The sequence below is a fragment of the Melopsittacus undulatus genome, chromosome 1, assembly GCF_012275295.1.
Source record: "Melopsittacus undulatus isolate bMelUnd1 chromosome 1, bMelUnd1.mat.Z, whole genome shotgun sequence".
Lineage (NCBI taxonomy): Eukaryota > Metazoa > Chordata > Aves > Psittaciformes > Psittaculidae > Melopsittacus > Melopsittacus undulatus.
In genome coordinates, this window is record NC_047527.1 from 11,169,237 (window position 1) to 11,183,006 (window position 13,770).

Genomic DNA, 13,770 nt, shown 5'->3' on the forward strand with positions numbered 1-13,770 from the left:
CTAAGTAGAAAGAGCATTTATGTGCTCCATTCTGTACCCAGGGTCACTGTGCCTGGATGGAGAGAAACCACCTTCTGCAGCTCGGCTTTGCCAAAGTGGGCAATCACTAGTGGACTGGCTGGAGCTGAAAGGAGGTTTGGGTAGGGTGAATTCAACTGTTTGACTCAGATATGCAGCCTGAACCCACAGACATGAGAGCCACTTTAGTGGAGAAGATAAGGAGTGTTCTGTGTGGACCTCAGTCTAGCGTCTCCTCCTGTCACAACACCCCCAGATTAAGTCCAGGAATATCTTAAACAGTTTTAAAGGCAGAACTGAACTGGAATATTTTGAATTATGATAAAAAATACAGTATACAATATATGATTTTATGAAGCAAAAAGTTTTCCTGAATTTATTTTTTTATTTCTGCTGGCAAAAAGAGTTGTTGACTTGAGGAGAAATGTGTATTCTCACACAGCGGTACTGTGTATGCATCTGAGACTGTAAAAGTGAAAGCGATGGGACACTGATTGGTAATAAAGGTGAAAGTACACAGTTCATTTTGTTGCTCACAGTGGAAGAAAGAACAAAGCAAACAGGATTAGAAGCCAAAATAATTAAATTCCAAATACCTTTCAGTGTAATAAGTTACAACGGTATTAGTAACACAAGCTAAGAAATTTATTACTAAAAATAGCATTTTTTCAGTGTCCTTAGGTTTCCTCTGTACTTTGTAAAGAGGGGAAAGCACATCCAGAGGGCATTTCAGACCCTAGAACTGAATTATTTTCTTATATGTACTCAATCTCTTTCTTTCTCTCTCTATAAATACATACGTACACAGACACACAGAAACACACACACACAAGGGAAGATTTATATGTGCCTATACACATATGTCTCTGTGAGTATCTAGGTTAAACACACATTTGCCTGTGTACACAAGCATGTGTGCAGCTGTCATCAGTCCCCAGCAAGCTGCACTCTGAACACAGGACCCTTCCCTATATTTACACAGGATAAATCCAAGCATGGAAGTTTGACAGAGCAAATTATGATTCTAAGTTTCCACTGTTTTTACAACTATGTTGCACAAAGGAGTTTGTTCTGACTTACATTGATTTACTTCTTATCAGCGTAAGGCTTTGAGAACAAAGCATATCAGAATAATATATGCATGGCTTTAAACAGAAGCTGCTAGTTAAAGAATGAAAACATGGTTCAGCAAACTAAATATCATACCTGAGAGATATGTAGTCACATCTTCAGCTCATGTAACGTGCAGAGCTCCCAAGACCTCAGCCCTCCACAGACCAGTTGAGGAACCTGTCCTTGATCAGAATTCAGATCAACCAGTGTGCCCCTGTGGGACCATTTTGTATGGGTTGTTCTGCAATGCCCTGAGACCAGACAGATCCCTCTGGGAACTAGATGATCTTAAGGTCCTTTCCAGCCCTAACTATTCTATGATTCTATGACCTGGAGGTGGCTGCATTTCAGCTCTGAGCATGCTGGAGAAACTAAACTCTGCAGCAACCAATGTAAAATGCATGAATCTTACTGAGCCGCATGCACCCTGCTCAGTGCTCAGGGAAGAAGGCTTGGCCTCCCACATGCAGGAGAACAGTATTTTAACTCTTGTTTGGAGGTCACTGCAAGAGCTATGACAGAAAGTAACTGTATATCCTTCTAAATGCTGATTACACAGAAGATTGGGCAGAAGCTACTTCATCTCAGTCAAACACAAAACATTTTACCTTGCAGTAGCATTGTGGTTATATCATAGTGTGACTGTTACCATTGTGTTCCATGATCTTTCAAGATTATTAAATATAACTGGAGATAAACAGGTAAACTCTGTGTCTGCAGTTCTTCCCCTTGTAAGAAATACCACGAACATCAACAATTGCTGGGCTTATCTTACTGCAAATACTTATTCAGTCACCTAATGAAGCTCGCAGGTTTTACAATGCTGGCTGAGATTCTTGAGTAAAAAGGTCTTTAACTGCATAATGTTTTACCCCAATAAGAGTGATTAATACTGTTATTAACGATTGCTGTCTTCCCCTCATGTTCTAACTAAAAATCTAAAGCAGGCTGGCTAAAGGAGAACACCAAATATTAGGTGACGCACATATCACTGAACTGCCGGCTTCACATCCTAAGCATGGTCCCTAGTTCACATGTGGCAGCCAGTCATTTTTATGCATCTCTGACTACATTTGCTGTGACTGTAACAAAGAGCCTGAATACAAGAAATCTGCAGCAGCACTGGCCAAATCAACCCCTCATCCTTTCATATGAATATGACTGCTGGACCCCACAGATGATGTCCAGTCCTCCATTTAGTAAGTCACTTAACAAAGGTGACTTTCTAATGCCTTCTATCTACCAAATATTGGACCTTAGGTAAATATTATCTCCACTAATTGTAGTTGCAGTGCTCTTCATTCCTAAAATACACTCCAACAGAAGGAGACAGCTCTAAGTTATTAAGCACATACTCGCTTTGGTTTACTGCAGGGTAAGCCTATATGGAAACCTATAAACATCACAACAACTTTCACCCTAGTGTGTATACATAGTCCTGCACTCTAATAGATGTGCTTGGATGTGGGTGGTGAGGTGCTGGAATGGGTTGCCCAAGGAGGTTGTGAATGCTTCATCCCTGGCAATATTCAAGGCCAGGTTGGATGAAGCCTTGGGTGATATGGTCTAATGCGAGTTGTCCCTGCCCATGGCAGGGGGGTTGGAACTAGATGATCTTAAGATCCTTTCCAGCCGTAACTATTCTATGATTCTATGATTTTATGATTCTATGATTCTATGATTCTATGATTCTATTTTTAAAGAGCCATCACTACTATTACCACTGAGTGGTGCTGGTTACTTCCAATGACCATAAACAAAGTGGGGTTCTAGTTGTGGGGAAAAATAGATATGACACATTTTTCTTCCTTGTATGCTGCCCATTATATCATTCCCCTCAATATGAACTTTAAATTCAGGTTGTCTTATCATGCCAAAGCTTTGATGACTGAGAAAAAAAGAGCATTTAGCTCAATAAGGGTGCTGTTCAAGTATAAAGGTGACATCTAGCTATGAAATAACCAGCCAGTTCACAGACTGGAGTAGCTTCTTCTTTCTTAGAATAATGAAATAGTTAGGGTTGGAAAGGACCTTAAGATCATCCAGTTCCAACCCCCCTGCCAAGGGCAGGGACACCCCACACTAAACCATATCACCCAAGGCTTCATCCAACCAAGCCTTGAACACTGCCAGGGATGGAGCATTCACAGCTTCCCTGGGCAAACCATTCCAGTGTCTCACCACCCTTACAGTAAAGAATTTCTTCCTTATATGCAATCTAAACTTCCCCTGTTTAAGTTTCAACCCATTACCCCTTGTTCTGTCACTACAGTCCCTAATGAATAGTTCCTCACCAGCATCCCTGTAGGCCCCCTTCAGATACTGGAAGGCTGCTATGAGGTCTCCACGCAGCCTTCTCTTCTCCAGGCTGAACAGCCCCAACTTTCTCAGCCTGTCTTCGTATGGGAGGTGCTCCAGTCCCCTGATCATCCTTGTGGCCTCCTCTGGACTTGTTCCAACAGTTCCATGTCCTTTTTATGTTGAGGACACCAGAACTGCACACAATACTCCAGGTGAGGTCTCACAAGAGCAGAGTAGAGGGGCAGGATCACCTCCTTTGACCTGCTGGTCATGCTCCTTTTGATGCAGCCCAGGATACGGTTGGCTTTCTGGGCTGTGAGTGCACACTGAAGCCATCTCATGTTCATTTTCTCATCAACCAACACCTCCAAGTTCTTCTCCACAGGGCTGCTCTGAATCTCTTCTCTGCCCAACCTGTAGCTGTGCCTGGGATTGCTCCCACCCAGGTGTAGGACCTTGCACTTGTCATGGTTAAACTTCATGAGGTTGGCATCAGCCCACCTCACAAGTGTGTCAAGGTCCCTCTGGATGGCATTCCTTCCCTACAGTGTATCAACCAAACCACACAGCTTGGTGTCATCGGCAAACTTGCTGAGGGTGCACTCAATCCCACTGTCCATGTCACTGACAAAGATGCTGAACACGACCGGTCCCAACACCGATCCCTGAGAGACACTACTCGTTACTGATCTCTAGCTGGACATTGAACTGTTGACCACAACTCTTTGTGTGCGGCCATCCTGCCAGTTCTTTATCCACCGAATGGTCCACCTATCAAACAGATGTCTCTCCAATTTAGAGACAAGGATTTCTTGTGGGACAGTGTCAAATGCTTTGCACAAGTCCAGGTACATGATATCAACTGCTCCACCCCTGTCCATCAGTTCTGTAGCCCCATCATAGAAGGCCACCAAATTGGTCAGGCAGGATTTCCCCCTAGTAAAGCCATGCTGGCTGTCACCAAGCACCTTGTTGTTTTTCGTGTGCCTTAGCATGCCTTCCAGGAGAATCTGCTCCCAGATTTTGCGAGGCACAGAGGTGAGACTGACTGGTCTGTAATTCCCTGGGTCATCCTTTTTCCCCTTCTTGAAAATGGGGGTTATATTTCCCTTTTTCCAGTCATCAGGAACTTCACCTGACTGCCGTGATTTTTCAGATATGATGGCCAGTGGCTTTGCAACTTCATTTGCCAGCTCCTTCAGGACCTGTGGATGGATTTCATCAGGTGTCATGGTTCAGGTTCTTAAGATGGGCTCGAACCAGATCCTCTCCTACAGTGGGCCTCATTCACACAGTTCCTGTGTCTGCCTTCCAAGACTTGGGTAGTGTGGTCAGAGCCTTTGCCAGTGAAAACTGAAGCAAAGAAGTCATTAAGAACCTCAGCCTTCTCCATATCCAGGGTAGCCAGTTCTCTTGATAGCTTCCAGAGAGGGCACACATTGTCCATATTTGTCTTTTATTCACAGCGTACCTGTAGATGCCTCTGAAATCAGGCAGAGCTTTAAAAATTACCAAAATATACTGCATAGATGGTAAAAACTCTAAGAAAGCAAAGGTTTACTGAACATAACTAAGCTGATATGGCTTGATGAATATATCATGAGCTGACAGCCTAAGTGGTTTATCTCTGTGTCACTAGTGAGTTACTTGTCTGTTAACTCCTGCACTCTGTAGAGCTGGTTTCATGTGTTTCCCTTTGTCTTCATTAGTGTTCCAAACTCATTGCTGGAGTATTTCAGTTTGTCCAAACTTCACCCATTTTCATTCTATTGACATTAATTTATTCCTGTATCTCATTAACACCTTTGCATTGTTGATGATCTTTTTTCTTCTCCCTCTGCAGGTAAATCAGTTTCTAGGGGACATGGAGATGTTAGTCCAGCACATAAACATGATGTGGCATGCAGTGGTGCTCAGTGGCTGTAACCCATGAAATCTAGCAGTGGAGATACTGAACTGGATGTTCTAGCCAGGCAGCAGCAATGGGTAGTCATAATAAGCCGAAATAAAACAATATAGGCACTCACCAACCATGTAGGTGACCTTTAAAGGTCCCTTCTAACCCATACCACTTAATGATTCTATGTTGTAAGATGGCCTTTCTTTGTGCTACCTCATCTTTCTTCTTTAAACTGCTCATAACCTACTGTATCACTCATCAGCCCATCTCAAAACCTGCCTTTCCTTTTGATTTAGACATCAGTTCTTGATTCTTCCACCCACGTCTGTGTTAATTTTCCTCCCTCATGTTGAACTGAGAGGAGATCAAGGGCTGTCATTCTGCTCAGCTTAATCGCTGAGCAGAAAATGTACAGAAAAAACAATTCCAGAAACTCACTGATTAGTCAGCGGAACCACAGTCTTGGTAACTGCCAGGCAGAAAACACCTATAGAACTGCACCCACACATGCCAAGCAATGACAGTAGCCGCAAACAGAACCTGTAACCAAGAAACTTTTCAGCCCAGCAGGTAAAGTTTGAGTTGTGGTAGTTTCAAAATGGCTATGTAATTTTCTCAGTATCATGTTAAGCAGCACCATAAAAGAGGGCTGCGAAGCTATAGCTGTGTCTGTAGCAGGCTGTGATGAATGCACTTTACTGGGTGTCTTTAAATTCGGTGCCCCAATCTCATCTCCTCCACTTCCATGCACTGCCTTGGTGGGCTGGGGGGGAGACAGGGGACAGGACTATAAGTATCTTTGCATATAACAAATGTTAAAGACTTATAACAAAGTCCATATTTGCTTTGGGTAAATAATCAGGATCCATACAGTAATTTTTTGTCATGCATTCTAAATTACAGGTGATATCCTCCAATATATATAAGCTGTGGCATATTTTATAGAGCTGGCTGATGGTTTCAGAAAGGAAGCTGAAGGGCACATTGCATTTAGCATGAAATGCCTTGCAAAAGTCCTGGCAAGGTGAAGGATTAAACTGAATGAAGTATTTGGCCAGAGACGTTTTTGAGGCATCAAATGACTGCTTAGTGCAAGTACTGTGCTGCGTGGAAAAGTGCCAGATTTCAACACATGCACAATTTTATAACACACTGAAGCACAGGCATCACCAACCTCTCTTTTTAAAGAGCACATTCATGTTGAATCCTCATGAGGGATTTATATGCCTTCCTTTTTAATAATGCACAACCTTGTAGCTTGTGCAGTCTCTAGGAAACACTGGCAGCCTGCAGTCAGGAGAGGCAAGGGATTTTTTGGAGACAGCTGTATTCACACATTTTTCTGCTCCTGTTCATGATCCCCATACAGCTTCTGCTGTATGGGAAGCTGATACTCTAACTGATATTATGTGTATATTGCATAGGGCATGTGTACATTCTATAGACATTTACATGCATACACATGCTCATACACACATGTGCACAGACTAAAAGAATAGGCTAGACTAGACCAGAATAGAATGGAATAGAACGGAACAGAACATAACAGAACATAGTTGTGTTTTTTTCCTGTCAGAATCAGTATTGAACTTTTTGTGGAGCAGGATCTTGTCTTATTTCATTGATCTGTGGTGTAAAGTAAAAGCACATAATCACCCAAACTCTCATCATGCCTCATCTATCAACTCTCCTTTTCAAGCGTAAGGAACTTAACGACCATAGGTATGCAGGATATGTAGGGGATACCTATAGTTCTTGTATGTATGAATGTATGTCTACATATAAAGTGACAGATCTCCAAGTGATATATTGATTAATAAACCAATACTGCTGTCTGTGATGAGGATAATGTCAACCCAAGTAAAATTGCAATGAATCTTGTAATTGTAATGAAAAACCAATAAACCATCTACTCTGTAGATGCCACTGAATGTCTCTTGATTCACTGAATCTCTCGTCTGGTCTGTGATATAGTATGATATACACAAGCCACAGTAGCATGGTGCATCATTAGTTAACATTTTAGGTATAACTGTATAAACAGACAGAGTGGAAAAACAGGCTAACAAAAGCTGGACACTAAAAGAACTAGCCTACTATAAATTCTGTGAATGACCAGCAGTGCCTTGCTTTTTGCATTTCTACTGGTATTTCTATCATTCCATCTGTGAAGCTGACTTACCATGAGCCCAATCAGAAGTTCATACTGAGAAGAAAATAACACATATTTCACATTCCCCAAGCTGGATCCATTGTTTAAAAGAAACCCTCACGATGCATATCCAGTGCTCACTTTGACCAGTGATAGATGAATACTCTGTTATTCATACAGAAAGAGATTAAATATTATCTCTTTTACATTCAGTCCAAGTAATTTAAGGAATGAAGTTCTGTTTGGGAATAGAAGATAACACTTCATGAACAGGTTGATTGGAAAAAAGGAAGATAGTGAAACATAGCAGCTGTCTGAAAGCATACAGAAAGTTCAGAAGGTTAAAAAGGTTGAGCCCTTATTTTCTTGCAAATAGGATTATAGATAAAGATAAACAGAAAGCAATTTTCTCACTATGTGTGGCGGTAAAAGTTAACGCCCTATGATGTGCCTTGTTGCAATCGCAGAAACCAGGAACCATATGTCCACAAGACTTGTAAAGGATCTTAGCAGAGTACTGAAAGCTCAAAGCTAGACAGCATTGTAGACACCTTCAAATTTCATAACAGAATAAGGAAGTTAAACAGGAGATTAATGCCAGAGATAAAAACCAAAATGAACCTGTACTTAGAAATGTCTTGGAGACCAATCATGCTTCAGTGCAGCTGTATGGTATTAGTGATGAAAGACTTCAAAGGCTTTATGTGACAGAGGGAAACAGAACTTGACTGAAAGATGCTGGATTAGCAATTCCATAAGCAGTAGTCAGAATTCACGGACACACAGTCTGACTCAATAAACAAAGCAGAACATAAAACCATCTCTGAAGATCATGACTTCTGCCCTGGGTTCATTTTATAGGAACCTGTAGATGCGAATTATCTACATGTAATTCATCAGTATCAAGAGCAGGACCATAGCTGGTAGATGCTAACTACCTTGAAGATGCTAACTCCACCCTCAGAGAACACAGGGAAAGGCAAAAAGTCAAGTTCTGTTTTCTGTGAGGAGGAAAGGCAGAAGGGTCATATTGTACATGTACAATTTATTGTACATAAAAGCAACTGCAACCAACAAAACAATGGTGAAACTACTTAGTTCTAATGGAGGCTCTAAAGGAGCTGCAGCTCCTTTCACCAGTAAGCATTCAGATAAGAAGTGCCAAGCTGAACCAGGCACCTATAGACACAGGCTTGTTTCTACCTAGGTGGAACCTATCCATGTGAATGCGTTGGTGTTCATTCCATCACAACAAAAAAAGCCAAAATCATACTGTATCTGTTAATGGTGTCCACAAGAAATCACAAACACGGCAAAAAAGGAAGAAACCAATTTACAAACCATTTCCATGTACCAAGCCTGGAGAATGCATGAAGAGAACAACTATGACCATCCAGTTCTGTGAGAATTACAGAGGTACAAGTCCCTAAATCTGATAAACACTGCAGTCCCCTGGAAATGGAAGGTAAACACCAAAAAAATAAAGATGTAGTTGGGTGGATTTGATAACTGGGATGAAGGAACCTCCTGTGCAAATGCTACGTGGGGGTTGTACCACTGGGCATTGTAAGAACCTGAAATTCTCCAGTGAAACAGGAAAGATTCATTACAATTTTACTTGGGTTGAGATTATCCTCATCACAGACAGGATCCCCTCAGGCACCACACTACAGGTTCAACAAAGGGGCACACGCATCAGCTCCCTGCCCATCTCACTCCCACCACAGCAAAGTTGCCTATATTAAATTATTACCGCAGGTTCATCAACATCTGAGGGAATATTTGCCTCTGATATGGATACACAAGGCGAGTTTAAACCAACCCATACAAAAGTGGAGCAGGCTATACAGAGGTGAGTGCAGGAAATTATGTAAATCTTTCACTCAGGTGAACTCCTAGAAGATTTACATGAAGCACCAATCTCATAGGAAAAATCTAGTTCACTCTTTTGTGATTGCTGGGAAAAGAAAACAAGGTTTCAATCTAGATGTGGCTTTGAGTAAACTGGTCTAGTGGAAGGCCTGTGGCAGGGGGTTGAACTGGATAATCTTTAAGGTCCCTTCCAACCTAAACCATTCTATGATTTTATGATCAAACAAAGAATCCAAACTTTTAAAGCCAGGGCAACAAGGTTATCTGTAGAGCTCAAACATAACAGGCAGAAGTGAGAAAAATGTGCTTTCACATTTGAAATGAGGAGAAAGGGTGATGGTTTCAACGACCTCCATGACCTGTGCAAGCTCAGACAGATCTATGCTGCTGGAGACCAACCATGGCACTTGACACTAGCGGTCTGTGAGCATAAAGACTTTTTGAACAACATGGCACGTTCACATTTCCCAGTATTTTCCTAGAGCTGAAAATGATTAGTGAAACCCTGGCAACAAAACTAGTTCATTAGCTGTGCTCATTCCAAACTGCAGAACAGTTCCTTGAATTATGATTGGAGCGAGCACAGCTCAAGTGTTAATGTGAAAGAAGGTAAGAGTTCATTTGGATTTATCCATGCTGGGGAGGAGGGGTAATATTATAGGAGCAAAATGCCAACTTTCTTGTTTAAAGTGAGTTTTAAAGTGTCAAGGCTTAGTGATGCAGAAGCTGCATATAAAAAAGCTGGCCTCACATCTTTCAGAACATGTCTTTGAGTAAGACAGGCTAGGGACCATTCTCTGATCCTAGGAAGTAGAATAACTAGTATTATAGAGTCTATATCTATATAGCTAATTCCCCCATTCCGAGCCCCTGACCCCAGCACAAGATCTTCAAGCCCACAACAACTGGTCTATGTTGGCCCCAAATCAGGCCAGAGAAATCTTCAGGTGACCACTAATTAATGTTGGCAAAAGCTATGCTAAGAAGCATACTGATCATATAGAGTATGGGTATCTGCAGGACAGAGCACAGCCTTGTGTCATGCCTGTTTTCCTTCTGAACATCGAGGTAACTTTGGATCCTCTTCAAGCTGTGATCACATTACAAGGAAATCAGGTTAGGGTTCATTCACTACATGGTATTTGAGGCCTCTGCAGAATGACTGTGGGCAAGTGCCAGAAGACTAGTGGAAGTATCTTGGGACCTGATTCTTGACTGCGGGATGGCACCTGGGTTCTACATTGAATCTTTCAGAGCCATTACCAGGGTTATCAGGATTAGTCAGCTGTTTGGTGGAACAGAGCCTCCACCTTTGTTATTTCCTGTGTTTAGTATAATAGGAATTGCTCCCTACGTGCACAAGCCCACACGTATCCACACACACCAGCCACATGTGGTGATGCAGCTAAGTAATTCAGCATATTCTGCTGTGTTATACTGGAACTCTGGTCATTTCAGGAGCTCTTTTAAAGAAATTTCTGGATAGGGATGCAAACATTGACATGCAAGCACTAGTCCTGCAAATATTTAATTCACGTTGATTTCTTTGTGTTCATATTTCCAGAAAAAAAATACAAAGCTTGCTTCAGCTAAGCAGATGGCTATAAAATTTAGCATAACTGTGTACGGTATTTTAGAACATCACTGATAATGTCTGGGTATGAAAGGAACTAGTTAGCAGGAAGCAGTTTCTTGTATTTGATCAGAAGTTCCCTGAATCAAATGCAATGATGTATTTGCCTTTGTAGGACTGATTTTTGCTTTGGGAAAACTTTTGATTTTAAATTAATCCTTGATTTAGGGAATCTGCAATGAATGCTGCAAACGGAAGCATCAGTGCTTGTACAGCCTCATTTCAGCAATGCTGGGGAAGGGAGCTGAATTAGGCTGTTCATATAGAATGTCTACTCCCTCTTTCCAGGAAAAGAGGAAATTATACTTTAGTGTGATTACTGACATCTTGAGTGAACTTCCTATTGAAGTAAGTTGTCCAGGAATGCGTAGAACAAATAAATGTTCTTACCTGCAACACATGCAGTAGAAAGCATATTTTAGATAACCCAGATGATAACAACCTGCATAGAAGCAGTTGGCTGTTTCCTAAGGTGCTGTGGGTACTCACTATTTGTAAACAAAATGGTTCCAGTTGCTTATTCAGACAGTACCTGATCCACATGTGCCATTGCTTGCATAACCGTCATTTGCAAGCCGAGGTTGCTGGAATACATAGCATTTCATTTCAGTCACCGTTTCTTTTAGGAAACGTTCTGTTCTTGAAAATGGAAAGGACTCCATTTAATGATTAACCATCAAAATAGATTCCCACTTTATAATCTCCTAGGGAAAGGGCAAATCACTTTGACCAGTACACTCTCAGAAGAGCTCATTTCAAGAAAGGAGAGGAATAAAGAGAATTCTAATACTGCCATAGAAAATACAACCTGGAATATTTTACAGAAAGCCTCTGTAGTGTCAGAAATCTTTCTGTCCTCTGTATCTCAGGGTGTATCGCTTCCTACACAACAGCAGCTCTTTGCCTCCAGCAATTCCCTTCGTGGTTCTTTCAGTACTGGGAAACCTTGCCTGGCGAGATTGGTTTTCTTCCTCTAGGACGTTTTGATATAGGAGTGTTGGTTTATGCATCTTTATTTCAATAAATAAAGTTGATTGCTGCTGTGTTTGCTTTTCTGGTTTCAGTATTTTTACTGTGTATAACAGATGGAGCTGCTAGCAGCACAGAGAGATAAGGTTGCTTAACGTTTTTCATGATAAATCTCTGTGTTCAGTTGCTTATATCTCATTTTATCCATTTGGGTTAAAGCATTTCACGCTCACTTCTTGCCCCAGATTGTTTTTTTTCTCCCTGGTTTTCAGCAAAAACTATTCTGTTATTTTCAAAAAAGAAATAAATGTATTTCCTAATGTTAATTTTTGTTTTGTAGGGCTGTTGAATCTGGGACAAGGGTCTTGCATGTTGGTAGGAAGGTTGTGGTGAAGTGAATTAACAGGTTCACTGTTTTTAATCCATGTGCCAATCTCACGAACAATAAAACCATTGTGAACAATGCATGAGCTTTCCTTGTGTAGCACTGGCTTTTGAGCTCCGTGTTTTTAGAACAATTCATCTAAAGAAATAACTTTGAACTACTACGACTGCAGAAAATACAAACCAGAAACTTTCATATCCTTCCTCTGGAAGTTTCAGCTCACGCACACTCATGGAGCAGATATGCAGCCTTATTATATAAAGATATGCAAACCCAAAGATTTCAGTCAAAATGTTTCCTCCTCTGAAATAGCTGGAATATTTTCCTGTTGACTTTGCTGGGAAAAGCATTGTTTCCTTGGTGAAGCTCTCTGCAACCTTCATTTTAAGTAAAGTTATGCAGCTCAGGCTGCTCCTACGCAGAAAATGCAGCTCTTGCTTTCCCTGCTACCACATCCTCTGCACACACACCCGTGTGGCGGCAGCTCCTGCTCTTTGCTCAGCCATTTTCAGGCCCACATGGGCTCTTGGATCTTTGAGAATTACTCACTGCAGGAGTAGGTCTTTACCACACTGTTCAGCTGAGCACCTTTAGCACTGGCTGGTGAGAAAGCCTCCCTGGGCTGGCAGCACTTTGTCCCTGAACAGCATGAACTGCCATAGTGCCTGGGACATTAGCTCTATATGATATATATTTCTCTTGGAAATGAAGTTCCCCACAGGCAATGGTCGCTTTAATAACGCCTTCCAAAAAAAGTAAACTAATCAATTAAGATTTGTCAAGCAATTACTCCAAGAATTGTTCTGTACAACTGAAATGAATGAATTAAAATAATTAGCCTTATAGTTTGCGTGTCTGCCTAATTGTATAAACATTTACCATGTGCATTTTCAAGCTAAACTTAACTCGCTTCCACATAGAAACTCCTCCAGTGTAGGAGATTGTACTGCAAATTACAGAGTTCACATGTTTAATATATGTCAATATATTTTCAAGGGCATTTACATAATATATGCAAATCTATTGAAGAGTCTTAGCTGCTGTAAAATCCCATCCCACCCTGAACATCCAAATCATACACAGCAATATGTGTTGTGGGTGTTGTGGGGTTTTTGTTTTAACTGACCAGCTCCTCCAGCAGTTTAACTAAATTAGTGAGGTTGCTGAAATACACTCCACGTGAGGCCCTGCTCTGGGACTGCTCAGGCACTGGAGCGAAGGCGGCATGCAGCTTGATTATTAAATGTAGTGGTTCACTGGAGAGACACTAAGATTAGAAATCCACAGTCCTTACTGCTTGCCATTTAACTTCCAGTTAGAAACCGAGGTGCTGGTCTTCTCCTATAAAATCTTGGATCGTTTGAGCTTGGTAAAAAAAGGTAATGTTATTCTCCTCATAATAAACAGCCAGAGCAATGCCCAGAGAG